Source organism: Ciconia boyciana, chromosome 5 (genome assembly GCF_034638445.1).
Source record: "Ciconia boyciana chromosome 5, ASM3463844v1, whole genome shotgun sequence".
Lineage (NCBI taxonomy): Eukaryota > Metazoa > Chordata > Aves > Ciconiiformes > Ciconiidae > Ciconia > Ciconia boyciana.
Genome location: NC_132938.1, coordinates 63118059 through 63143245, shown reverse-complemented (window position 1 = coordinate 63143245; position 25187 = coordinate 63118059). Strand labels below are relative to the sequence as shown.

Below are 25187 nucleotides of genomic sequence, written 5' to 3'. Positions count from 1 at the left end.
GATCTGTAATGTGGGCTTAGAGTGGGTACAGAAATGTCACCCTGTGGGTTGATGCATTTGTTATCAAGGACCACCACACAAAAGCTCTGATTTACCCAAAACCAGTGTCTCTGCCACTTCCTGCAATAGGTTTTTCTCACAGCCATCCATTCAGTATGTCTCTGTAATTTAAATAAGTAATTTAGCTCCTTTAAAAAGTATATGCTTACCTGGAATACTTTCCTGCATTTTTAATTTCCTTTTGCTTGTGTCAGACTACTGATGACATTGCAAAATGAAATTAATATTTGATTGCAGAGTTTATAACAAATGCAGGTCTAATTGCTTAAGCCAGTCATGTTTATATATCTAATGCCATCAGACTTCTTTTGGAAGAATACAGCAAGACCCCAGTTGGCAGGGCCCTTCACCACATCCTTAATTTTCATCTGCATTAGTTTTACGGATGCTGCTGAGACTCCTCAGTTATTTGAAGCTGAGAAAGGGGCTGGCTTGTTTTCCTTCAGCAGCAGTAATGCTAAGGTTTAAGCCCTGTATCAAGGATGGTGGGCCAGCATGTGCCAATGAATCCTGCTATTTTAGAGCATATGTAGAGTTAAGCACATGCTTAAACTGTGCAGTTGAATGCTTTGCAATGCTTAGTAAATGTACCCATCAACTGAATGAAAGAGAAGTGCTACCAGGAGCATCCATCTTGCCTGAGATTCAAGAAGAAGCTGAGAAAGCAGCGTTTTTGCTATTTGGTCAGGTGTGTCAAATGCAAGCGGCAGCTTTGGAACAGAAGGACTCTTCTGTCACGGATATTTAAGCAAGTTATTAAAACACTTATTCTTGTCCTTTCTGTGAAAAATTGTGGTGAGTAGTCGAAAGATTATTTGTTTATGCTGGCTAAGTGCAAACAAAACTTTATCATTTACCATTTAAAAAATTTAAGGTGAAACCAAGCAAGGAAATTTAAAAAGTAAAAAAAATAATTTCAGCTGTTGAAAAGCAGTCACCTTCTCAAACACACAGAGAAAATGTGTGTTAGTGAGAGCTGGTTATGTGCAACCTCTGGGAAACAAACAGCGATGACAATTAAAATACATTTATCTATTCCTAAGGGAAAACCAGAATTGATTTGATTCTTGGTTACCCTTTTTATATTGCAACGCACAAGTTGAAGCATTTGTTCTTAATTCCAGAAGTTTTCCTGAAAAGGGAGGATTATACAAATTGCTTGGCTGGAGCTGAGCAAGTAGCGGTGCAGCATGTTTTAATTGTGTGCCCATGAGAAGACCTCTGTGTGGTGGGGTGATGCTTCACCTGCATGAGATGGGGTGATGTATGTGAAGGCCAGGCTTGAGTGTCTAAACCTTCATTAAAACTCTTGCAGAGTAAGGGAGGAGGATAGCTGCTGAGGATTTTAATGGGATTGCAGGTGTGTGACAGATATTGTTAGGGACACCATTAAAGGTGCAAGCGTCCCACATCAGAAAAGTTTGCTGCACACCTAGAGCAGCTTTTGCTCCCTTTTGGCTTGGGACGTTTCTGACACTCGATCCTGGAGCTGCTAGGAGCCAGGGTCTTTCTGTTTGTAATCTGTTCCACTTTCTGGTGCAAAGAAGAAAATATTTCTAATGCGCAATCCATTTAAAAACGCACACAAAAAAGCGCCTCTACAGCTGTTTGAAAGCTGTGCGGAAGTATGGCATATTAGAAATAGTCCCAGCTGAAATGGATTAGCAGACAGAGTTCAAGTGAGGAGGTCAAATGTGTAAACTGAATGCAATTTATCTTGTGGCACTGCAGTTTATCACATAGTTGCAGAAATAAAGAAATACCACACGCATGCACATATTCACACCTAATAATTTAAGAATAACTGGAAAAGGTCTTAAAAGACATTAAAAGGCTTCTGATGATATCATGCTATCTGAGGTAATAAACCAAAGATGGTTGAAGTCAGTTCCAAAATAGCTGTAGCCAGAGATGTCTTTATATATATTTCATGTCTCAGGAAAAAGGTATTGAACACTAGTATTGCATGCTAACTGTATGGGGAGACACTGGTAAGATTTTTCCTCTCATGGATTTCTTAGTGCTACATTTAATTTATTTTTTTTACCTTTACAGAAATCCTTTAGTGTCCAGATTAGTTGCATTTACAGATCTTTAAAACTTGTGGGATGCTTTGCCCCACAGAAAACTGAAAGAAAATTTCGGCAGGGCATGACTGTGCAGTTTCCTTGGAGCCTCTCCTTTTGGGAAAGTTTTATTTTGTGCTTTATGGGGAGCAGGAGGCTTTCCCCCCCACCCGCCCTTTTTAAATCTTCATCATTAGCTAAAGGGCTTCTCCCTGAATTTGGATAGCAGATCGTTGGACAGTTGAATTCATGAGGGTATCTGCATAGAGACCCCCTGCTTCCCTGATCCTGGCGGCGCAGGATTTCCAAAGCCCATGCTTTGCTGGTGCCGCAATGTTGTGATCCTTCAGCACGTCAGGACCACATGCGGTATTTTCCTTGACAGGTTGCAAAGCTCATAGAATGAGCTCATAGAAGCTCATTTAAAGGTCATGGAAGATGCTTATGAAAATGTGGTCATCCTGAGACTTGTAGATTGGACTGCATTGCCTTGAGACAATGCAGCCTGTTAATAACCTTTAGTCTTGCGTTGGATGTTAGAATCATCTAAGGTTGCACATGTGTGTTAAACACACTGATGTGGGAAGGTATTCCTCTGCACTTCGAAAGATGTTTACTAATGTCACCAAAATAGAAAAGGTGATGGGCCTCCTTAGGAAGGAGGAACTGTAACTGGTGAGCCACTTTGAATTAAAAGGTCAAGATAATTTTGCATTTGAGTCACATTGGATGCTAAGTTTAATGATAAGGACATTTTTTGAAAGACGCTTTAGGTGGCATAAACTCCAGTGAAGGATGTTAGTGTCACATTAATAATAATTATTTAGAAGTGTGACAAACTCATCTTGAGCAGCCTTTATCAGACACAATCTTGGAATGAAATTTAAAGTAGAAGGTGGTTTCTAGATGCAATTAAAAACTTGTCAGGGTGAAGAAGCAGCCACTTTCTATCTCACTTTGATTGTAAGCACTGTAATGAAGTAGCTCGGCCTGGCATTTTCCTACTTGCAGCTTGAGCATGGGCAATCCTAGTGCAGTATCTGATGCGGTTGCATTCTAATGCATTAAGCTCTGATGTTCTTTGAGGAAAAATACCCCAAACTTGTTTTCTATGTTAATTTTCTTTTAAGGAGTTTTTTAAAACAAGTCCCTGAAGTATCAGTGGCCCTTATTGCAACCATAATTGTTTCAAGACGTGATCCCTGCAGAAAACTATTGAGTTGGCATGTTTGCAACTTTTCCTTGTCCTCACATGCCAGTTGCTGGGGGACAATAACTGGAGCATGTAGCCCTCCTTCCAGTGTGCCCTCCCAGACTGCGTATTTCTGAACTCCTCCTTTGCTTTTTGCCTGCTTATCGTTTATATTGTTAAGAAACTTGATATGTGCAAGAAGCGCCTCGACAACAGCCTCGGAGCTTCTTTGGTGGGGCTAAGCAGAGAAAGTTCATTTTTAACTAAGTATTATTTGACTTGATGCCCCTCAAACCCTCAGTGCCAGTGACTAGGCTGAGATCACGTCTTTGTTCACATATAGTCTGTGACCTGCAGTGACCATCCCTACCTGCTCTCCATGAGGTTCAGTGAGATCCCTGTAGGACCATCCCTTTGCCAGTGTATTTCCATGGTTCAGGATGCCCTTGGGCTGCAAGCTGTGGTGGACTATCACAAGTGCCTCCCCAGCTGTGGTTGGTGGTGATACAGAGCTGGGATAGGTGCCTCGCAGCTCCTGTTTTTGGTTACAAGTGTCAGGATAGGGCTGCATGGTGGCCTGCGGTTCAGCTGGAGAGCTAGGCATGTCCCATCACCTAACACATCATGAAGCCAGTGATTTAGATTTTAAAGACAACTGTTTTGGGAAAGGACAAAAATCTATAAACCAAAATTAAAACTAACTATGGGTTGAATATATGCACAGGAGAAAGGTTGCATTAACCCTCTTTTATAAGGATATTTTAAAAAACCCTCATAACATTGACTTAGAATGGAAAAAATGGAGCCAATATGTCCTAAGTTTGGCTGCTGGTGTCTGGTGGGATTTTTGCTTTGTATGTGTTGTTTTGGTAAAGATTGGAAGAGTTCTAGGGTTGTGTAGTGCTATGCATTTTATGGCACATTTAAATGTCTATAATATAAATAGCTTTACCATCAGAAGGCATAAATGTCAGCCTATTGACACATTATAAAGGCACAAATGGAATGTAGCCTGGCAGACTGGTGGTGATTTTGAGATTTAATAGTACATCTGTATCATTTATCCCAGTGGGAAATAACACAGGATGTTGCCTTGTAATTTTTTACTACTGTATAATAAAATGTAACCATAATAAAAGGTGTCTAAGCAAGTAATGCAGCAGATTCTGGGTTTCATCCAGTGTGTCTTTACCACTTATTTTAGGTTAGCTTTGCCCCCCCCCCCCCACTTTAGGCAACATACGATTTTGACTGGATACAAATTGAATGTGGATCTCTTTAATGTGTTATGTACGTATCCATAGAGAAAGAGACCCTCCTGTGCCAAATGCATCCCAATAGCTGGTGTTAGCAGTGTACTGGTTCATTTCTCTTTAAATCACTCACATCCTAAGCTGAACTGTCCTTGAAAGGGTCTGTTCTCCATTTCTGCACTTCAAGAATGTCTTTGCAGGTTGATTGCTTTCCCAAATGTCCTTACGGTGATACAGTGTTATGTGCAAGTAGCCTATTGATAAAAACCCGAGCAACTATATTTCATCGAAGCGTTATCAGACTCATGCAAATTGAGAGGAGAGATTTGGTGGGTTTATGTTGGTTGAATTTAACTCATCGCATATTCCCTGCCCAGTGCTAATGGGGCATCTTGCACACCTTTCAGCATGCTCGGGAGGTGCTGTGTCCTGCCTGGTGCCGGTCCTTCCCTAGCTGCAGTGTCTGGGCTGTCGCATTGCTGCAGGCTGTGATTTTTTATTAAAGCCACAAGAAGTCTGAGAAAGGACTCGGCATCCATTTAGGCACTTCTGCAGGGGCCCGATAATGCAGAAGGGCTCTCTGGGTGCTTTCTAACATCTGGCCCGTGATGTTCTAAGTGAAGAAAAATATGAAAACATTATTCTGTGCGTATGAGAGTACTGCACGTTTGTAAAAAGACAATTAACACAGAAATGAGGGAGGCTTTTGATTCATCAAGTAGATTCAATAGACTGTGTCATTTCCTTGTTTTTCATTTTAATTAGGATTAATCAGTTTTATCTCCTAAGGTCTTTCCAAGGAATTTACACGAAACAGACGACTTTGGTCAGTGGTGTGCCAATGTAATAGCCCCTACTTGAAGAAATCCAGCTGTGGCACGTATAGCCAGGATTAGATTTGGCAGGACTCCAGACTCCCTCCTCCTCTCGCATTAAACGCCTTGCTGTTGCAGGGAACCCTCTGGGTCTTCCAATACCAGGGCCTCAGCTTCGCATGGCTGCCTGGTTACTTGCTTCTAAAACTACTTGGGACCAGTATATTACTTGCAAAAAAATCCCTGGGATGCCAGCTTGAAATAATGGCTGCTTTCTGCTCCAAAGACAGGCACAAAATTCTTGCTTAACCCCAGCAGCCGTTGGTCCTGACAGCTGGGAGCTAGAGCCAGTTGAGACAAAATGAAACTGACCTTTTTCTCCTCAAACTCAATATATTTCACAGAAGTGTATGGGTTTGGATGGAGTTTCGGAGGTTCTGTTTGATATGTTAGAAGTGGAAAATGAGGGAAGGGAGCCAGGTAGTTATATAGGAAGGAGAGCAGCATCCCAGTGGCCTCGTAGGGGAAGCGGCGAGGTTTAAGTGCGTGTTCTGCATGATGCAGAGCAGAAGCATGATTCTAACACGCCTTAGGTGAGTGTTGCTGTCCTAGCATTGGGCTATGTCCTCTTTTTCTTCTTTTTTTTTTTCCTTTTTTTTTTCATCTTTTTTAAAGTCGTCTTTCTCATCCCATCGAGAAAAAAAAAAATCTTCAAAAACGGTTACAAAACCAAATGAATATTTCTGGTTTAGTTGCTAGATGTGTTTATGAGAGGACAAATTTAATCTTGGAAATTAGAGTTGTTTGCAAACATGATGAGCATATACTTATAGTTTTATATACTTATAGCATATACTTGTAGTTTTTCTGTACCTAAAATAGATGTCTTGGTATGAAAACTTCCATATAATGTGTAGGTGAAAATTTAGCTTGCAGTTTCTTTCCTTAGTGGAAAGGAGATTATTATTCCAGAATATATGAAATGTAAATGTTTTCCTATTAATTATAGGAGAACAAAATTTCATCCATGTGGGCCCTACAACAGTAAGTACCAAGGGTAGGCTTTAAGCTTCTTGTACACTCAAATAACAGATTTGAAAGCCATTAGGCATATGAACAAGAAGGAAACGGAGACAGAAGGCAAAAAATGCTGAAGGGAAAATCCTACTGAAAGCCCACAAAGCATTTTCAAGCTTACAGAAATGACCTGCTCCATTCCTGTTACACAGAAGTGTTAAAATGAGAGCAGGCGACCCCTCTCCCCCAAATCATTCATCTGCTATGTCTGCGATGTATTTAGACTGAATCCTTTCCCAGATGCTGTGGATCTGTCAGTTCCAGGGGAAATTAATGGGATTTTACCATTTGCTTTGAGGAAAAGAGGACTGGACTTTCTCCTGCTGTCTTTGGCAGGAAGAAGCGAGGAGCTTTCCCGTCTGCTCACTTTAAATATTGTGTCTTTTTAAGCTTTTTTTGCCAGATAGCCTAATTTGTGTTACTGCAATGTACCATGTTGGAAAATTACAGAGGTTAATGTACATCACTGTGATACACAACCATAATGGTAGACTCTAATGTTTTTTAAATGGTAAAACAAAGGCATTCGTAATACAAGTTGCCTGCAATTCTTGCCAGAGATTAGTTTAGCATTGCTTTTAATATTTTATGCACTGAAGTTGTTTGCAAAGACTAAAAGCTTCACTCACTTTGCACACTTGTACTTTGTTCTTTCCCCGTACAAAGCACAACAGAAGCACTCTCTTGCTCATGAATTGTATGGCAAGAAGTTTTACTAAATTCCAGTTACACTGCCTTGGAAAGATTTTTCTAGTAATCAGTGAAAACTCTATCAGATTTATGGTGTCGTAACTGGGCCGGGTAGTTAGAAATCTAACCTTTTGTAATATCACTAGTTGCATATTAATGTTTTTAAATATCTTAAACACATATGAATGACATAGGAGGTTTTGACTTTAAATGTTACCGTAGAGATTTGACCATACATAATCCCATTAAAATAGAAGAGTACAAGATAAAATGATCCATTTGCAATTATAATTATGCATATCGAGATTGACCATTCCTTAAAAAATTGGAAGTGCAAGGTGGAGAAGGGCGCTTGAGCAATCACTCTTTGTTGAAAGCATTGATGGAAGAATAAAAAAATTGAGGGGGATTGATTTGTCAGTAATGTGCACAAAAAGGTATGGGAAGCATTTCTTTGGAAGGTGAAGGGAAGGTAACTCTTTTGCTGTCATGGTTAGCTTTGCTTGGAGAGCCACCACAAAAATACATGATGAAACACAGAACAACAAGTAACACTATGAACTACTTCATCTGCTCTTGACACTTGATAAATAAAGTGTATTAGTTGATCAGCTTAGTATTGGAGAGTCAGCATGGCCTTATGAGTGCTCCACAGAGGAGGTGGGTTTTGTTCTGGCTCCCTCGGCAGCCTGCTGTTTGACCTTGAGCAACTGGTTTTTGTCTCCGTGGCTTTCTTTCTGCTATTCCTTGATTGCCTTGTCTTCTTGGAGGATGAGCTCTTTGGCAGAGAGATTTCTTTGCATTGTGTTCTGTGAACAATGAAGTCTGAGCCTAGCTGAAGCCTCTAGGGGCATCTCTAACACAAATTATAATTGTTAGCTTTAATCACTTTCATCAAAAGAGCTTCGTAATGGAGGATGGCAATGTGCGGGATTTGGAGAGATCCGTAGTGTGCATGTTAATTAAGTCACCATAGGTGAAAGTTGCTGATTTGGTTTCATAGGGCTGATGCAGAGACGCTAACACCCAGGAGCGGTGCTGTGCTGCTCCATATGGGTTTTCATCTCCAAAAGCACAACGCCGGGTGCTCACTCCTCTACTTGAACAGAGCCAGAAACAAGGTGCTTGGTATGTTTTAGCAAAGAAGACTTTTTCACAAGCCTCCTGCTGGTTGCCTAAACCTTTGTGTGGGTTTTTTTTGTGGGTTCTTCTGCCGTGAGCATTAACGACTGAAGTCGGACCGCTTGGCTTTTTGCAGCGAAGACAGCTGCTCGAGGGTGAGCCAGCCTGTCTTGATGGATTCTCCTCCCAGCCTTTGCTGTTGCCGAACAGAAAGTGTTTATCATTGCTCTCCCTAATAGCAGCTTCTGTTTTGGCATGGAGGTGCAGCAGCACGCCGGTTTGCAGATTAATTGCCCTTCTTCTGGCATCTAGTGATGCAGAGCAGTATGCCCTTGTCATATTTGGGTGGATGCATTACTCACCATAGCAGAGGATTTAGAAATATTTAGCCATAGGAATGCCAGCAGTTACATTAGTAAGAGTGGGCTGTGTTGAAGTATGTGTTACCCATTTAGCAGTAATCTCTGCAGGTAGAGCTCCAGGGTAACATGGGATGGAGCAAGAGAGAAGAAGGTGATTTCCCCTCTCCATTAGCATCTTAAGTGAAACCACTTGCCAAATTGTCCAGGCAGAGTACAACTGGGGAAGAACTGGGAAGAAATGACAAATGCTTTCTGAGAAGAAGTACTGTAGGTTTTAGAGGGGAGCAGGTTAGTCGAGTGGTGTGGAAAGCAGTAAAAGAAAATAAAAACGAGCTTCCCTTGCATATGGGGCAGGCGCTGTACTGCTGTGAGTATTAACAGGAGTCAGACGTAAAGCAATGTCTCTTTCTTTAGTGTGTTTATTCTATCTTTTAGGGCTAACGCCAAATCCCTGTAGTTCCTGCAGTGCACCCAGTGCCAGTGAATGCTGACTCTCTAGCAAGTATTTTGCAAGATCTTTGCTGTGCAGGAATCCCTGTATTGTTCCCTTCTTATTTTAATAAGAACAAGAATTCCCCAAACTACATTTGAAATCTGCATAGAAATAGCATATGGCAGAGGCCAACTCAAGGTTATACATTTGGCATTTGGGGAGGGAAGTCAAGAAAGATTTACCAGTCAGTACACTCACATTATGATAAAATAAAGGTGAGCTGGGAGGAGAGCATGTGCTGAATCCTAAAACGACACAGAAGAGCCATAAACTGTATGTTGTGCTATCTCTAGCCCTTTATGCTCCAAGCAGAAGTGAAATCTGGGGTATCATAAATGAAACAAAGATCTTGTTTTAATTTCATTTAAAAAGCCGTTGCAAGGTAATGGGGTAACAAACATTAACTTCTTCAGACTAGGCAAACCACCATTTCTCTGCTCTATACTGCTGCCATCAAATCAGAGTTATTCTCCAAAAGCTTCTTGGAACCAGGTGGAGGTTTTGCTATAAAACACAAGCAGAGTAGTCTAAACAAATGGCATTTTACCTAGAAATAACGTATATGGATGCCCTCATGAGGTGTTGCCTGGTCTGCTCTGCACTTGTAAAAGTGTTTTTCCTACTGAAACTGTATATATTTGATCAAAATCCAAGGCTGAAAGCAGCTAACATCTGGAGACTTTTTCATTTGTACAGTGAGAAATAATAGCTGGTCTTACCCTGAGTTTGCCTGTAAACTTCTTAGATGGTCCAAAACCTGTTTATTGCTTACAGAGGCAATTTTGCTGACAGGCAACCTGGAATAGGTCTCTTTTTCTTCCAGAGCATCCATACTTGCCTATTATAGAGAAATCACTCAAAAAGCAGCATGCATGCTGGAGTCTCAAGCCTTGTTTTAAGTTTTAATTTACTTGTCTGACTTCCAAGGTTACTGAATGCAAGCGATTGCTCCTTTAGTACATAAATAAGATGAATTATGTGTTAGGGACCAATGCCTTAGCCTCCTTCTTCTCATACTCTCAGGGGAGTACCTGCTGAGGAGTGCATAGAGCTGGCGTGAAACTTTCCTTTTTTGGCATCAAAGATTAAAGTAGGACCATTCTGAATCAGCTGAGCTATGAAACCGGAGCCCTAGGACCACTTTTTTTCATCTGCAGAGTTTTTAAGGTATAGGATGGTCCAGGGTGCGGGGCCATGGCAGCAGGAGGAAAGCTGTGCTGCAGTCCCTGTTGGGAAAGGCTTAGGGACCCACCACTGCAACTGGAGCAACTGGCCCCAGTTTAACACTGGATCCTATTTTAATCAGACTTTATAGTTTTTCATTTTAATAAACTTCTTGCAGATGAAATGAGCTGTGTTCTCCCTTACGGGTTGCAGAAAACGAGCTGGGCTTGTAGTTAATGTTGGAAGCAAAATTCAGGCAGGAGGAATCATTGCTATTTTCCTTGTGTGGGGCTTTTATTTCGTTTTCTAATTGTTTAATTGGGGTGGGATGGGGTCCCGGGGTCCTGTGCCATCCAGCTTGACTCTCACGAAACTGATTCCCACCAAAGTTTCATCTGTAGCAATCCCAACTGTGAGGAGCAATTTTTCATGTGTAATTAATCCTAGTAAAACCAACACTTCCAGGAGGCTGACCTGGATCCATGCATTTCATGCTTTTGTCAATGTTACATTTAGCATCTAACACTATAGTTAGAAGAAAATACTGAAGATGTAAAGGGACAGAGGAAATTTAAGATGTAACTGCTGAGGAACAGGAATTAACATCCTTAAAATTGTAATTTATTTTACATTCTTTTCAAGCTAGATATTTCTTTATTATTGTGGTGCAGCAACCTCTAAAAATCTCTGGTAAAACCTCTAGTATAACAATAGTTTATCCAGATCACACTAGAGTCTGTTATGGTGAAGAGATACTCATGAACCTGCTTGTGTATTCAATAACTACTTGTATCTTTAATGTTTTTTTTATAATTGGCAGTGATAGCTTCTGCTGATTTTTCATCCAACTGTTGTTGGTTATGTGCTAGTACTATCTTCCCATACAGAGGTGTACTTCACAGAGATTAAAAATTCTTATAGGCTTTTTAAAATCAGATCTGTTGACCAAAACCAGTTGTTCATTGCTGTATCCTCTGGTGCATGTATAGCAGAAAGTTCATGAGTGCCTAATAAGTCCTCAGAGGCAAGTATAAATGTTTTATAATTTTTTTCTTTTTCTCTTTGTTTCCAGAAATGCTGAGTTCGGTACCCTGCAAAAAGTAGCATGTGGATTTTTAGCACCTGAAGAACAAGAAAAGGTAATTACTGGACCATATAGTCTAGCCTCATTTGTTAGCTATGCTAAAATATTAAACCGCTCAACCTGATCATGTTGCGTGAGCCTACAGCACCATCTCTGCATATGGGTTTTGTGTATTTTCAGTTATGCAGGCACAGTTGTTTCTTGAGAATATTCCTTTATGGAAAGGGAGCAGGGGAACAAAAGCAGCAGAGCATGAAAATGCTGAAGCAAAATGGTAGGGAGTAGAACACCGTGATTTTTTTCAGTGCATGTAGAAGTGAAAAAGGTAAAAGAGGGGAAAAAATCAAGGTTTATATGTGCCAATGGAAAAGGCTGTGGACTTCCCTATATTTGCAAGACTGCCTAGCACAGCCTTGTAGCACAGTCTGCAAGTATCGAAGGAGGCTCAGTGTTCATCAGTGTTACAGCAGCCTCCTCATGTTTCGGTGACCGAGTAACTTGTGGGGTGGTGCACCCTGCTCCAGAGGTCATGAGCTCCTCTGCTGCCTGCGAGCCTGCCTCTTGCAATTGAGTCTCTTGATCCTCTTGGGGCGTGACATTTTGCTTGGGCAATGCAGCTCGACAGGGCTGTGGCTCAGTTGCTGGTGTTAAACAAAATGCTGTTCATCAAACTTTCATGAGCCACTTTGCCGGGGGCTGCATCTTGAAAGACTAGGCTCCAAAAAGCAATGAGGAGAGCTGTGCTGCTCCGTACCGCTGCTGTCTCCTGTATTTTATTCCACCTTCTTTCCAAGGCTGAGAGGCGAGCAGCCCTGTGGGACCTTGTGTGGTTTTGCACTTTGCTCCTTTCTGGAGGCAAGTCATGTAGAAGTTGGGCAAGGAGGGCATGGTCATGTTGAAGAGTGGCGGTCCTGCTTCAGCTGGTACATCCTTCCAGCTGTACGGTGATCCAGAGGAGTGATCAGGACCCCACGTCTGCCTTAAAGCCTGTGCATGGCTTCATTTTTACTGTGGATAACCTAGAGGAATCTACATGACCTGAGCCTTTCAGTTTGTTTTTGTAATAATTAATATATTAACTTCAAAGTGAGAAGAGATGTATGTAGATGCCACAGTATGGAGGCAAAAGGGAATATATAACGTGAAGGTCTGTACATTTGAGTATAGCAAAGCAAGCATAGTGAGATTTAAAAACATAGATGCGAAGAGAATCAGATAGGAGATGTTGCAGGCGTCAGGAAAGCTTCTGTATGAACACGTAATATGTTCTTATGAGAGACTTCATTTAATTGCTTGGGTTTGAAAAATGCATGTGAGTGACATCTTGTGTTCACTACATCTGCAGTGCCATACTGCCGATAATTAGTACATGCATTTTAGAGGCAGTATGTAAGCCAAGATGACAAATGCAAACAAATCATAGGGTGGACCAGTGCTGCCTTCTTCATGTTTCAGCATTACAATTTGCTGGAAGCCCATCTTCTCACCCTACAAATAAGAGTGCCATCTCAGTTCTCAGGAAGGATGTTGAAACACACTGAAAGGGCTTAAATTTGCAACTTGCTTTGGTCCTTCTGTATTTTTTTGTGGTGGACTCTGCAAGCATCAATTTAATGCAAAATTATGACAGGAGAGGAAAAAGAGCAGATAGAGGGAGAAGCTCTACGAGTAAATAAATGCTTGCTTAAAATGCATTAAGTTTTTAGAGAACCACACTCTCCTGTAGTTTGGGCTCACAGTGTTTTGAATTACCTTCCATGTGCTAACGAATGGGATTTGTTTTGTTGGATACTTCCATTAGGATTTACAGTGTCATTTAAAACTCTGTAAAGCCTCGTGTCACCATCGCCAGCTCATTTCTCTGCCCTGGGACTGTCATGTTTGGGCACTTAACATGTATGGGAGATGTAGGATAAGTTTACTGGGGACTTAAACAATTCATTGCTTTGAGTATAAGCTGGTTTATCCATGTCAAAAAGAAAGATTGAAAAATCCGATTTCTTTAAAATAATTAATTTCCCAAGGGGAATAATGGAAAGGTGGCTTATACCTTTCTTCCCCTCAGTATCCTGCAGATTATAGTAAGATGTGATGTATTGGCAAAAAGAAAGACTGTGCTGCACTGTTGAGTTTCACTGTTATTTCACTGCTCTTTTATAAGAAGGTGAAATATTAGTCTAAGTTATCTGTGCAATTTAAAATTATCTCAACAAATCCAATTGTCTGTGTTTATTTATGCTTTTGGTACAGTTGTAAAGAGATTTTTTAAAAAAAATCAGTATTTCTTTTTGCAAGTAAGAAACTAAAAATACCCCAGATTCATCATGGCTAAGTGCTTTCCAAGGACTTGGATTTAAACTACCCGCACTTTAATGCAATGTGGCTCAAACAGGGGAATTATTCCCACTGGGTTTCTTAAAAGCTATAGACAGTGTTTTAAAGTTTAAGCATAAGCAATATTGTAAGTAGACAAGGGTACGTATGTAGCAAAGAAATGGCCACTGACATTGTTATATTTGACCAATGTGTCATTTTTATCAGCTTCTCCTGTTCTCTGAGGTCAGGTGATTGCACGCAATTTTTTTTCAGCCTGTGAAAGGGATCCCACGGAGCCATTTAGCTCTGTCAACTGTAAGAGCAGGACATCCGCAAGCTCTGTACTTCCTCCAGACTTCAGCGGTGTCCTTTCATTTGGTACCGCATGACACTAGGTTGCAATGGCTGGGTTAGGGTCGTATCAGACGTATTTCATTGTATTGAAGAGATGCTAGCTGCTCCGCACATGCACCATCCCTTAGGAAAAGCTTTGCTCCATCTTATGGGAGAGGTGACCTTGATGGGGGTGTTCACCCCCATGAAATGAGGGCTTTTTGCAGGTGGAGTGGCTTTCATGCTGTGCTGCTGTTAGCATTGGTGAGCGGAGTCCGAAGCTTCAGAAATTGAGACTGCATTTTTATTGCCTGCGTGGCCAGGCCAAAGTAAGAGATCCCAAGGCTCAAGGGCATGAGAAGCACTCTCTTCTTTTGTTCTTGGTGCCTTTTTTTTTTTTAACCGGTTGGCCATGACATTAAGATTTCTAATTAATTTAGAAACCACAGGCAGTTGAAGAGAGTGAGCAACGTAATAACTGGGCCATGGGGCAGAGTAAAAGCACATCAATTATTCAGGCAGTCGCTGCTGCTTATTCCCTTCCCGGAGCTGGGCTGGCTGTCAGTGTGTGTCAGCGATGCCGCTAATGCCCTTCAGAATTTACATGCATAAACAGTGGCCTTTTAAAATCTGCATGAGGATAACTTCAGCATTTGCAACGATAGCTGCCAGCAGCGTGCTCCGTCTGGCAAGTGCCAGGGGCTCTGACCGGTATTTCGGGTGCCTAGTTCAAAACCAGGATCTTGGCAGGCGTGTCCACTGGAAGCCTCTGCTGTGGAGAAGTTGCTCCTGAAAGAGGTTGAGGGGCAGTCCAAGCCATGGGAAGAAAGAAACAGTCCTGCTTTAAAATGCAGATGGTGTCTGAGAGTGTTCTCTCCGGGCGAGTGAAGACCAGCATCTCTTATAATGCATCATCCCCTCCTGCTATTTCTGTGATGTCCCCGAAGCGTGCAGTGCAAGGATCCCATGGATGCCACTGGGGCTGGACCCACCACAGTTGCTCTACAGGGATGAGGGGCAGGAAGCATCCTCCTCCTCACTGCTGTGGCTATTTCACGTCCTGCGCTTTGGCTTAGCAGTGGTAATGTTTGAAAACGAGGAAGCTTTTCTCACTGCAAAGAACTAGATTCACGGAACTGCGGTGATCGTCTTACATGGGTGCACTGCAAAGTCTCATGTTAGGGGTGCCACAGCGAGCAACACCGGTTTCTGCATTGAACCAGCAAGGGGACTGAAAATTGGGGAACCTGTTGGCTTTTTCTGCTGTGGACTACAAATGGAGCACGAAGCCTTATTTTCCTGGCTGGCTGGCATGGTTATCCCTACTGCTGGAGGCAGCCACCTTGCTTTTTAAAAAGTGAACTAATTTGTGAAGGCAACAAACTAAAATGAGCCTCACTAATTATGTGTTGTGGCGGCGAAATGACCAGCTTCAGTTCAGAAAACGCTGGCTGTAATTAATGGTGAAAGGCTTTCTTCTCTGATCTGTGTAGCCATTTATGAATCGCTTCTCCCCACGGAAACTTTTAAATCTGTCTCACTGGGGAGCCTGAGGAGGAACAGGTAAAATGGATTTGCTTTAATAGCTGCGGTTGTAACTTAAACACTTGAAATGATATTAAGCATCTTTCTCCATTAGCATTTCATGTTGATCCTGATGATATACCAGCCGAGGCTAAGACAGGATCAGCGTTCATTAAATGGAAGAAACTAAACTCTGTAGACAAATGCTTTGGCTAAATGGGGCCTTCATTGCACTGAGAACAAGAATGCAATTAGCTGAAATGTTTGTTTACAAAATCTAATTCCTGGGGAGTATCTTCTCAGATTGCTGCTTACATCTCTTGGGCTGGTTTTGTTGCCAAGGCTTGCAGATTGACAGATTTTGCAAAGCTTGGTTGTAGCACATATATAATGGATGGGTCAAACTTTGCATGGTAAAGCTGAACCCAGCTGAAGAGCAGGGGCTAAGCTGCAGATGTGCCAGAATTTATTTGTGCATTCCCCCCATCTATTTTACAGTTTACAGTTAGGTGCAATTAATAATTATTAGATGTTCCCGATATTAAACGGTGTAGGCTGAAGAGAAGCTGGAAATTGTGCAGCGCTGAGTGTTGTTACTGCCATCCTCCTGTCCCCCACCTGGAGACTAAACCAGGGAAATCACAAATGGATTCCAGCTGGGTGAGGATGCATCTCTCCCAGGGTACCTGCATGAAAAGTCTTGTCCTCCTGGTTGGTTGAGAAACGTGGACACCCTCAAAAGGTGATTTCACCCATCCGCGATGCGAGTCGTGTTCTGGAAATGCTGCTTCTCCTTGGGTTACAGAAGGAGCCAATGGGAAACATAACTGCTGCAATCCAGATATTAGGGTTGGGTTTTTTTTTCAGTTGGGTTTTTTGTGTGTGTGTGTGGTTTGGGTTTGGGGTTTTTTTGTTAAATTAAGGCCAATAACATGGTTGAGAAGTTATATTTAGGTGAAGCAGGAGACAGGGAAAATCTATCGTAGGGAAATGTAAACATGGCTTGTGGGAGCCGGATGAGAAAAGATCTTGACAAGAAGAAAATGGCTCACGCCGCTTTTAATACCGGCTATGCACAAAGGGTGGGGGCTTGGGCGCTTCATTTTGTGCCTTCATGGAGGTGATGAAGTGCCAACGGTAGGGTTCGATTTTGTCGCTGCATAGGGTTTGTGGAGTGTGAAGGATCAGGCAGTTCGAGCGTGTGTTGATACCAACAAAATAGCACGTATTAATTTTAAAGTGTGTAATAACACATTGCTTTGCATGCTAGGATATGGTCTGTCAGTATTTATTAGCTCATTTTCTTCTTACCCTGTGCGGTGGCTCTGCTTTCTTTGCAGTTATTTCTTGTGGCTTCCTTGCAAATGAATAGGGTGTCTGGACTTATCCATCAGGTGACATTGGGCAAGTAAGCATTTCCTGGACACATTTGCCTCGTGTGTCTGGTGGCAAACATTAAACAGTTACCAGAATAATACAATTTCCTCCCCATTTGCTGAATACAGGATATTAATGGAATAGTCAGTATAATCTGTTTGGCAATGGCTTATAGTCATGTTAAATGATGGGGAACAGACTAATGAAGACCATCCTATTGATGGATAAGGGTTACAATTTACCAACCCTGCAGTAACTGAAATAAAACAAAGCTGCTTTTGCCTAATCCGCAGAGCGGTAGGCAATGCACAGGTATGTCCATGCATGTTGTACTGAGTCGGGCTGCAAAGCGAGGGGGTGAGCTCTGGACCTCTGTGGGAGGTCAGGATGGGATGGGACCGCTGCAGAGGCTCCTTAACTGGTTGCAAGAGGTAAAGTCTCCAAGTCCTTCAGATGTCTTAGCCATGACTTGTTAATGAGCTCATTGCAGTGTTGTGGGTCTTGCTGTCTCCTCCTGTGCAAGTGATGCTCCCTGGCAGGGCTTCTCCTCCTTCAGGCAGTGAAAGGGGAATTGCAGGAGTTGATGCAGGGGCTTGTTCCTTGAGAGGGGCTGCTCAGGAGGTCCCTTGGGATTCAGTGCTAATATAGCATTTAAAACATCACTTTTTCAGTGTCAACTCTGGAAATGACAAATGCTTTCTTTAATTTGAGAGAAGTGTGCCTGATATTATGTGCTTATATATGCCTGAGAGTCTATTCTCAAGACAGTACATGGGCCTATCTCCTATGAAAGCTAATTGCACTATCAGGAGAAGATCCTGCTAACTTAATAAGATACATTTATTTGTGTCTTAAGAGGATTTTTTGCTGAGGTGAAAGGAATCCTGAACGGTGCCAAATTTTATTGGAAGTGTATTGTTCTTCCCTGTCCCTTCTTCTCTCCCCATGTCAAAACTGTTCTGGAAATTGAAAATATTACATAAGATCGAGGCACACCAATGTAATTGAAGGCAGGCAGCACTTTACTGAGCTGTAGGGGAATTCATCATGCAGATGGCTTGAGGCTGATTTTTTTTTCCTGTGGGATAGTCACTAGGAAGCAGCATTGCCAACAGGGCTGTATGGATTAAAGGTATAGAAAACCCAGGGGAACAGAAAGCACTATGGCCGAGGTATCTCACTTTGCCCCTGCTCTGCTATGACTTTAGCAGCCACCCCAGGTGCTATCAAGACTTTGGGGCAGATAAAGGGATTTATTGCCCAGGTCTACCTTGGGATGGAGGAGAGGACCTGGGGCCAGGGTGACTGCATCTACACCTTCCCCAGCACCGCCCTCCTCTTGGCATCCCACGATGCAGATCATCTTCGTCTCCTCTGCACTTCCACAGACAGTTACACCGCTATTAGGAGCTGGGCCTTGAGGTTTTGTACCAGCATGATTTGAATTAAGTCTAATTTAGACAAAAGTTTTAAGTGCTCTCTCCCCTCCCTCCCATGCAAAATAAATTGGTGAGTTTAAATGCAGTATGTCTGGCTTGGAGGCATTTCCCTGTGGTTTATTGCTTTGCTTTTATTGATGGGCTGTGTTTGCTCTCACACAAACTGATTAATTTGAACTTGATGATTTGTTTCGCAGAAGTTGTTTGCTTAGGGATGAAGGCCAAATTAAGGGTTTTTATGGGGTGGAAAATTTAGATCCTACAGACTTCTTCAGATCTTGGTTCTGCTCCCTGCAAAGTTTGTAGAGACTCAGCTAAAGTGGCCCTTGGCCAAGCTGGGAAGATGCAACCTGCCAAGTAGCTGTAGGGAGAGCAGGAGGATACATTAAATTACAGACAGTTTTTGAAAATTTCAGAATGTCCTGCCGAAGCAAAATGATGGACCTTTTGAAAAATGTAAGATAATCTGATTCTGCTTCTTAATTTCCAAAAATAAGAACAAAATTGGAACAATCAATCCAATTATATTAAAATATGAAGATATGCTAAGTACAGCATTAGATATGTATTTTTTTTTACTATAAATATACCCGCAAGGAATCATTCTATTTTTAAGGTGAACTTGGTATTATGATAATGTAAAAGAAGTCTATAATTTATAATTCCAATTGGAGGTGAAGAAATTTAACATGTCAGCTTCTCTATTCATTACCCCAGCAGTCAAGACTAACAGGCTGTTCCTTCACCTTCGCTGTCAATCATTTAGATAGACCAATTATGGATTCAGTTAAAAAAAAATATATATCAAAAGAGAAAATGCAGCAGAAGAAGGTTCAACATACTAATTGTTTTAAAAAACAGGTCTGTAAGGGTACATTTAGTCCTATGCTGTATGAGCTTCATGGCCAAAACTCTCCAACTATTACTCTGGTCTTTCTGGAGGTGCCATATGGACTAAGTTAAGAAGTGGTTCTCCAGTGTTTGTGTGTTGGAAAAGAGCTGGTGACAGCTGACAGTCACTTCATGTACCATTTAGAAATACTCACTGCCTGGCAGCTTTTTTAAAGAAGAAGGGAGGAGGTGAAAGAAAAAGTCCTATATTGGTATTTGGGTCTTGGTTGTGCAGAGCCATTCACGGATGCTGGGGAAAAAAAAAAGCGCATTCTGGCTGGGTTGAGATTGCTATTAATTTTTAGTGTTAGTTTCTGGAGTTTTGAGCCTTAAGGTCTCCAGTGCAGCACTTCTTTAGCACTGAATTTAGAGGGGACTGTTTCCTTTTAAGATGTAGGATATAATTGCATTGACCTCTGTTCCATCCGTACTAAATATTCAATGTGCTCCAAAAAAAATCCACAGAACTGGAAAATCAGATTCCTTACTGAGATGCATAAATATAGTCACAGGTCTAGTAATCTTGTTTTAAAGCAGCAGCATTCCTTTGGGGTAAGTTTATTATGACAAAATATACGTGGCCAAACTTAAATATAGTTAACCTAATATGATCAGACTGATTTGGAGCAGAGGTAGGTCAACACTAAGTGCTTTTGAAAATCTCATCCCAGCTCTCTAGAGATTAAGGGTACGAGTGCAGACCATCAGCCTAAGTCATGCTGAAGAGCCAGAAGGGATGTTTCTCAGTGGAGAGAGGCTTCAGTTGGAAAGCAGGAGCACAACACAGACTGGAGGTTAAACCATGACAAGGGATAAGAAAGGTCTGCAGCCACATGGGGAAATATCCAGCTTTGCCCAAGGCACGGGGCTTGGAAGTTAACCCACTTGGTTGCATCTGTGACTGACTGCTACTGGAAGTGTGTGTATATGGGCAGACTCTCTGTTTTTGGGTTGTAGGAGCATCCTCTCCGCTCGTGTTTTGAGCAGTACTGCTGCACCAAGGGAGTACAGATGAAAAACTTTATGTTGATGGCCCCAGTTTTCTCTTTGGTTTTACCTTCTTTAAAAAAAGGGGTTGTTGCAAAGGCAGCGTCCTTGGGATTTGTAACACTCGCTGGAATCTCACAGCATGGGAACTCATTTTTGGTGTAACATTTTCATTTTAATACCTAAAAGTCCAGTAATATTTTAGGCATTTGAGTGAGTAGAGTCTTGCTGTTACACATGGGAAGAGGCTTGAGGGCTGTCCTCTTGTATCTCTGTGAATAGTGCATGCGACTGATTTAGTTAAGGAGTTGAAAATATAAGGTCTAGCGAGGCCATGGGAAGAGTATTGACACCCTTTGCATGCATGGCTTCCTACTGAAATAACTGGAGCTGTGTTTTTTTGAAGTGAGTCTGAGTTTGGCTCCTAGATCACGTGGATGGGATAAGAGATTTGGCTGGATCCAAGCCACGCAGCATTGGTCCCTTTGCAATCAATGAGGTGACTCATTCTAGTACCTCACCCTCAGATGATCTTGCTTATCGCTAGTGCTTCATCCCACACACATCCAGCTGATGGAGGTGCTTCTCCCATCAGCCGTGGTGTCCCGGCATGAGATGTGTGCAGTCTGCTGGTGCCTCCTCTCCTCTCAGCGCCAGCTGTGTTAGTGCAAGCCCCCAGAGGAAGGCATTCTTGCCAGTCTCTATAATATTTAAAGAGTCACTTTGTCTCCCCTTATAACTATTGCAGTATATTCGAGTGACAGACTGATTCGCCAATGAAACTTTCTCTTGGACCATGTGTTTGCAATTTTAAGATCAATTCCTGCTATTACAAAAAAATAAAAATCTAGCATAAGCAGTAAGTTTAGCCCTTGAACTGCAGCAGCACAGTGCCTTTTGGAAAAGCACACAGCTGCTTTACGTATAACATGTGCGTGAGTTAAACCTCCTGGGTTGCTTTCCATGATCAACAGTTTCGTACAGGAACACAACATCTCAGTAAGTGGATCTAAACCTATTGAGACTTATCCTTTGAGACTGACTTTTGCACATCCATATTATATGGAGCCTGCAAAGGACTGGAAAGACATTTTGTCGGCATCTCTGTATCCCTGGGCTGGGCCTAGCACCTATATACAAGAAAAAAATCCTTCAAATGCTCAAGGCAGAGGATAGGGAAGAGGCAGCACATTGAGTAAACAGATGGGGCGGGCCAACGTTAAGAGCAGGATGGGTATGGTAAGTGTAATGTGCAGAAGTCACAGTACATCAGCTGGCTAATCAGTGCCGAATGATTTGTAGGCATCTCAGCAGAGGTGAGTTTTAAGGAGGTTTGAAGGAGAACAGTGTCGTGGTTCTGCAGATTTGTACTCTTCACCTGCAGAAAGAGGGACTCTGGGAAAAGCATGAAGGTTATTACTTCAGTGCTGCTTTTCTACATTTTTTTTATATTCTTCTTTTTCTGTATTCTTTTTCTGTATTCTTTTTCTGTATTCTTTTTCTGTATTCTTTTTCTTATGTATTTTTTCTTTAATTTTTTAAATTCTTTTTTCTTCACATTCTCTACAGAGTCTCTCTAATGAGACAGGGTGATCATGGGCCCAGATGCTGTGTTACAAATGCCAGTTTTTAAACCAGCTGAGAATCTGGCCTGATACTTAGCAGTCGCTTAGTACTTTAATCTTCAAAGTACTGTGCAAACATTAATTAATTCTGCTGGGGAGTGCACAAGAAAGCGCTGCTGGAATAGTTATGCAGACTGCAAAGCCGGGAGAGGTGGCAAGGACAGTTTTGCTGGGCTTGGGAGATCTATGCTTACATACATAATTCGGCAAAGGGCCCTACAACAAGTGGTTTCATGGGAGGAAAATCTCCTTTAGGTGCCTGTTTTTTCCACTGAGTGGATGCTTGGTGTTTCCAACAGAAGAGGGTTGCTGTTTCTGTCCTGCTTAGGGAGATGGGTGACCTGGGATTTCTGTGCCCACAGCCACCTCTTCCGAGGGGTTCAAGCTTGCAGTGATAGTAACCTCGACAGCAAGGCAAATGCTCTGCGGATGCTGGGTGCTGAGGCAGAGAGAGGCCGTGCAGAAGTCAGGGCTGCATTTGCATGCTCTTCACTTGGAAAATGTATAAACTGCTTGCGGCACATGCAGATTTGGAGGTGCACACTGCTCCGCTCTGCTCTTGCAGCTCTTTGCATATGCAAACCCATTTTGCTTATGTGGACGTTGGCTTTCTCAGGAGTGAAAAAGCACAGTGAAGCTGCAAAAAGGACTGCGAGAAAGCCTTTCATCTGCTCTTAAGGACAGTGTCAGCAGCCTTCGGTGTGGGCTGCGGTAACCTGCACTGGAGAGGATGAGGAGTGCTCGTACATCCCCTGCCGCTGGCTCTGCACAGGCAGGACAGCGGCAGCTAAGGAGCAGCAGCAGCATCATTTCAAGCTGGCACAATTGCTGATGTCTTCTGGCTGCACACCTAACTCTGTTGGACACGAGGCGATCAATGCTTCCTGTGCTTTGAGACTTGCCTGGAGCACTGCTGTTGAACGAAGATGCAACTCCACAATATTTTCACACTGAATCCACTCAACCAGTTATTATACTATTAAAAGGAGCTTTTAAATGATCATGCCTACTGATGCCAGATTATTAGCAGTGAACCATGCGAGCCTTATATAACCTGAGTAATGCTGTATCAATCAATTCCAGGTCAAAATAGGCACCTAGGGGTGAGGAGGTATGCAATTTGTTGGTATTATGAGGGTAAGTTGGAGCGGGAATGCTGATGGGACCAAAAGAGAAGGCAGAGGGATGCTTCATGCCAGAAGATAACATGGCTGTAGAGATTTTGCTCGTTGAGTGTCTGTCGGGGATTGGATGCGAATCCGTGTTTTGGTCTGAAAGCTGGAGGCGAGACATGTCTTCATACTGAGTAGAAACAGGTCTTTGAACAAAAGACAGATTCAGGTTGACAGGATGGGAGCTGGGTTTTGGCTTGACTTCGCTGACCTTGCTCTGATGAGGAGGTTGGGGGAAGCTTTAAACTTCTTGCGCAACTCATTTAATAGCACTTAACACAATGGCAATTTTTAGAAGCTGTGCAAATGCATTTAGAAAAAGTATATTTTTTTTAGCTTTGGCGAAATAGGTAGACAAAATGTTCCTGACTGCAGGTTTGTGTTCATTGAGATCCATAGGTACCTACTGATAGTTTTCTGAACTTACTTTTCAAGTTGGTGAGTTAAGGAGCCGAGGAAAGAGAGATCACGACCAAGGCAGTTACTTTTCCAGCGTGCATGGTCTATGCATTTAAGATAGTAAAATTATCTCTAGAGCTGCACGGTTTTAATTTCCCACTCTTCCTAAGACTTCAGTAGATTAACGTGCTCAGAAATATTTCTTTTTAATCTCAAGATATTACCATGCCTAGGTTTGCATGAAAGGCGAGGCTGGATCTCTTGAGGCTCCCAAGCTGTAATCAGAGATGTTTATATGAAATTTTAGTGTTCCATCATATCTTACCATCTTGGGAGTGAAAAAATAAACTTAATGAACCTAGATCAGGCAGATTTGTGATGAAGTCCCAAAGAAGAGAGAGGATTTGCAAGTAGCTGTGATTTTGCTGGGTGATTTTAATTTTATGGGCCCCTGTTGTTCAGTGTTTTCTTCAGAGTAACTAAGAGTTGCATTAAATATTAAACAAACGGTGTGATGATTCATAAAGAGGGTCATGAGCTCCATATGTGAGTTAGAAATTTAATCTCCAGCTGGTTTCACTGTAATCCATGTCATATGTCCGGGATCAGAGAACTCCAGTGTCTTCAAATAATTAGTTAGTGATCAAAACAGGAAAAAAAATTCCATTGAAACAATTTTCTCTTAGAAAAGGCTGTTTCTTCAAAACAAAATTGCTTGTTAAAGCTCATCAATTTTAATGGCATTTTCTTTTGAGTGGAAGTAAGACAAAAATAATTTGGAAAATGTCAGAATGTCTTTTTGATATTTACAGCATTGATAGTTTTTTTAGTGTAAAATTACTTTCATTTAGAGTTGTAACTCTTACTCTGTTTTAATAGGAAAAGAGGAAAGTGAGGCTTTTTCTTTTCATTGAATGTAACTTATTTTAATTAACCTGAAATGACTTTCTTTCTAGAATGTTGTTTCACGAAAAAGGAAAACTTGATTAGCTTTTTTCTGATGTCTATATATAATTTTAATAGTTCAGGTTAGGGAGGGGGGAAAAAAAATCTCCAAGTCTTCTTTGGATTAGGAAATTAATTTTTCCCCTACTTCCCCCTGGAGCCCTGGAAGAATACCTGTCAGCTATTCATCTCCGAGACAAATATGCTGAGCTTTTTCCCATGCCTTGCAGAGATTGCACCCTCCTTTGCATGACAATTCTAAGGTGATGCTGGGGGATACCACGTGAATTAAAAACTTGCCTGTCCTTTATAGCAGCCACTCACAACACAAAACACACAGACAAAACACACACAGCACACACACACACACACAGAGTCCAGTGGTCATCCACACAGTTTCCCAAGAGGTTTTCCTATGCTGCAGGTGGCTTTCAGCCTGCACATGGATGCACGCATGGAGTTTACCTGTTGGGTCAGTTGCATCTTGACTTTGAGCTATAAAAGGTTTTTGTTTGGGGCATTTGGAGACTAAGTATTGAATCTACACTGAAGAAATACCATGGAGGCAGTGGAAGTGCAGGTCCTGTTGTGGTGGGGTAGGTTACTTCATGCATGGCTCTAATTAAGGAGTGTTGCTGTTGCGTTTAGTTGGTCAACTCATGAAGCAGGTCATAACGCATGCTTGAACTTAAGAAGTGGGCATATGGATGCACACAGAATTGAAGTTTTAATGCCTATAGTGTTTACAGACCTCTGAAAATACAACTATACTTAGTTTCTTAGGGGTGGGGGCTTGCTTTC

General features: G+C 42.0%; 1 protein-coding gene across 1 annotated transcript in view; it reads left to right on the top strand.

The window, feature by feature from the left end:
* The window catches only part of ADGRL3 (adhesion G protein-coupled receptor L3), a 516059-nt gene that overhangs the window by 78513 nt on the left and 412359 nt on the right, over positions 1 to 25187 (top strand). Inside the window, exon 2 of the mRNA XM_072862688.1 lies at positions 11367 to 11433. The gene's annotated coding sequence lies outside the window, so the exon portion shown is untranslated. The remainder of the gene's footprint in view (positions 1 to 11366; positions 11434 to 25187) is intronic.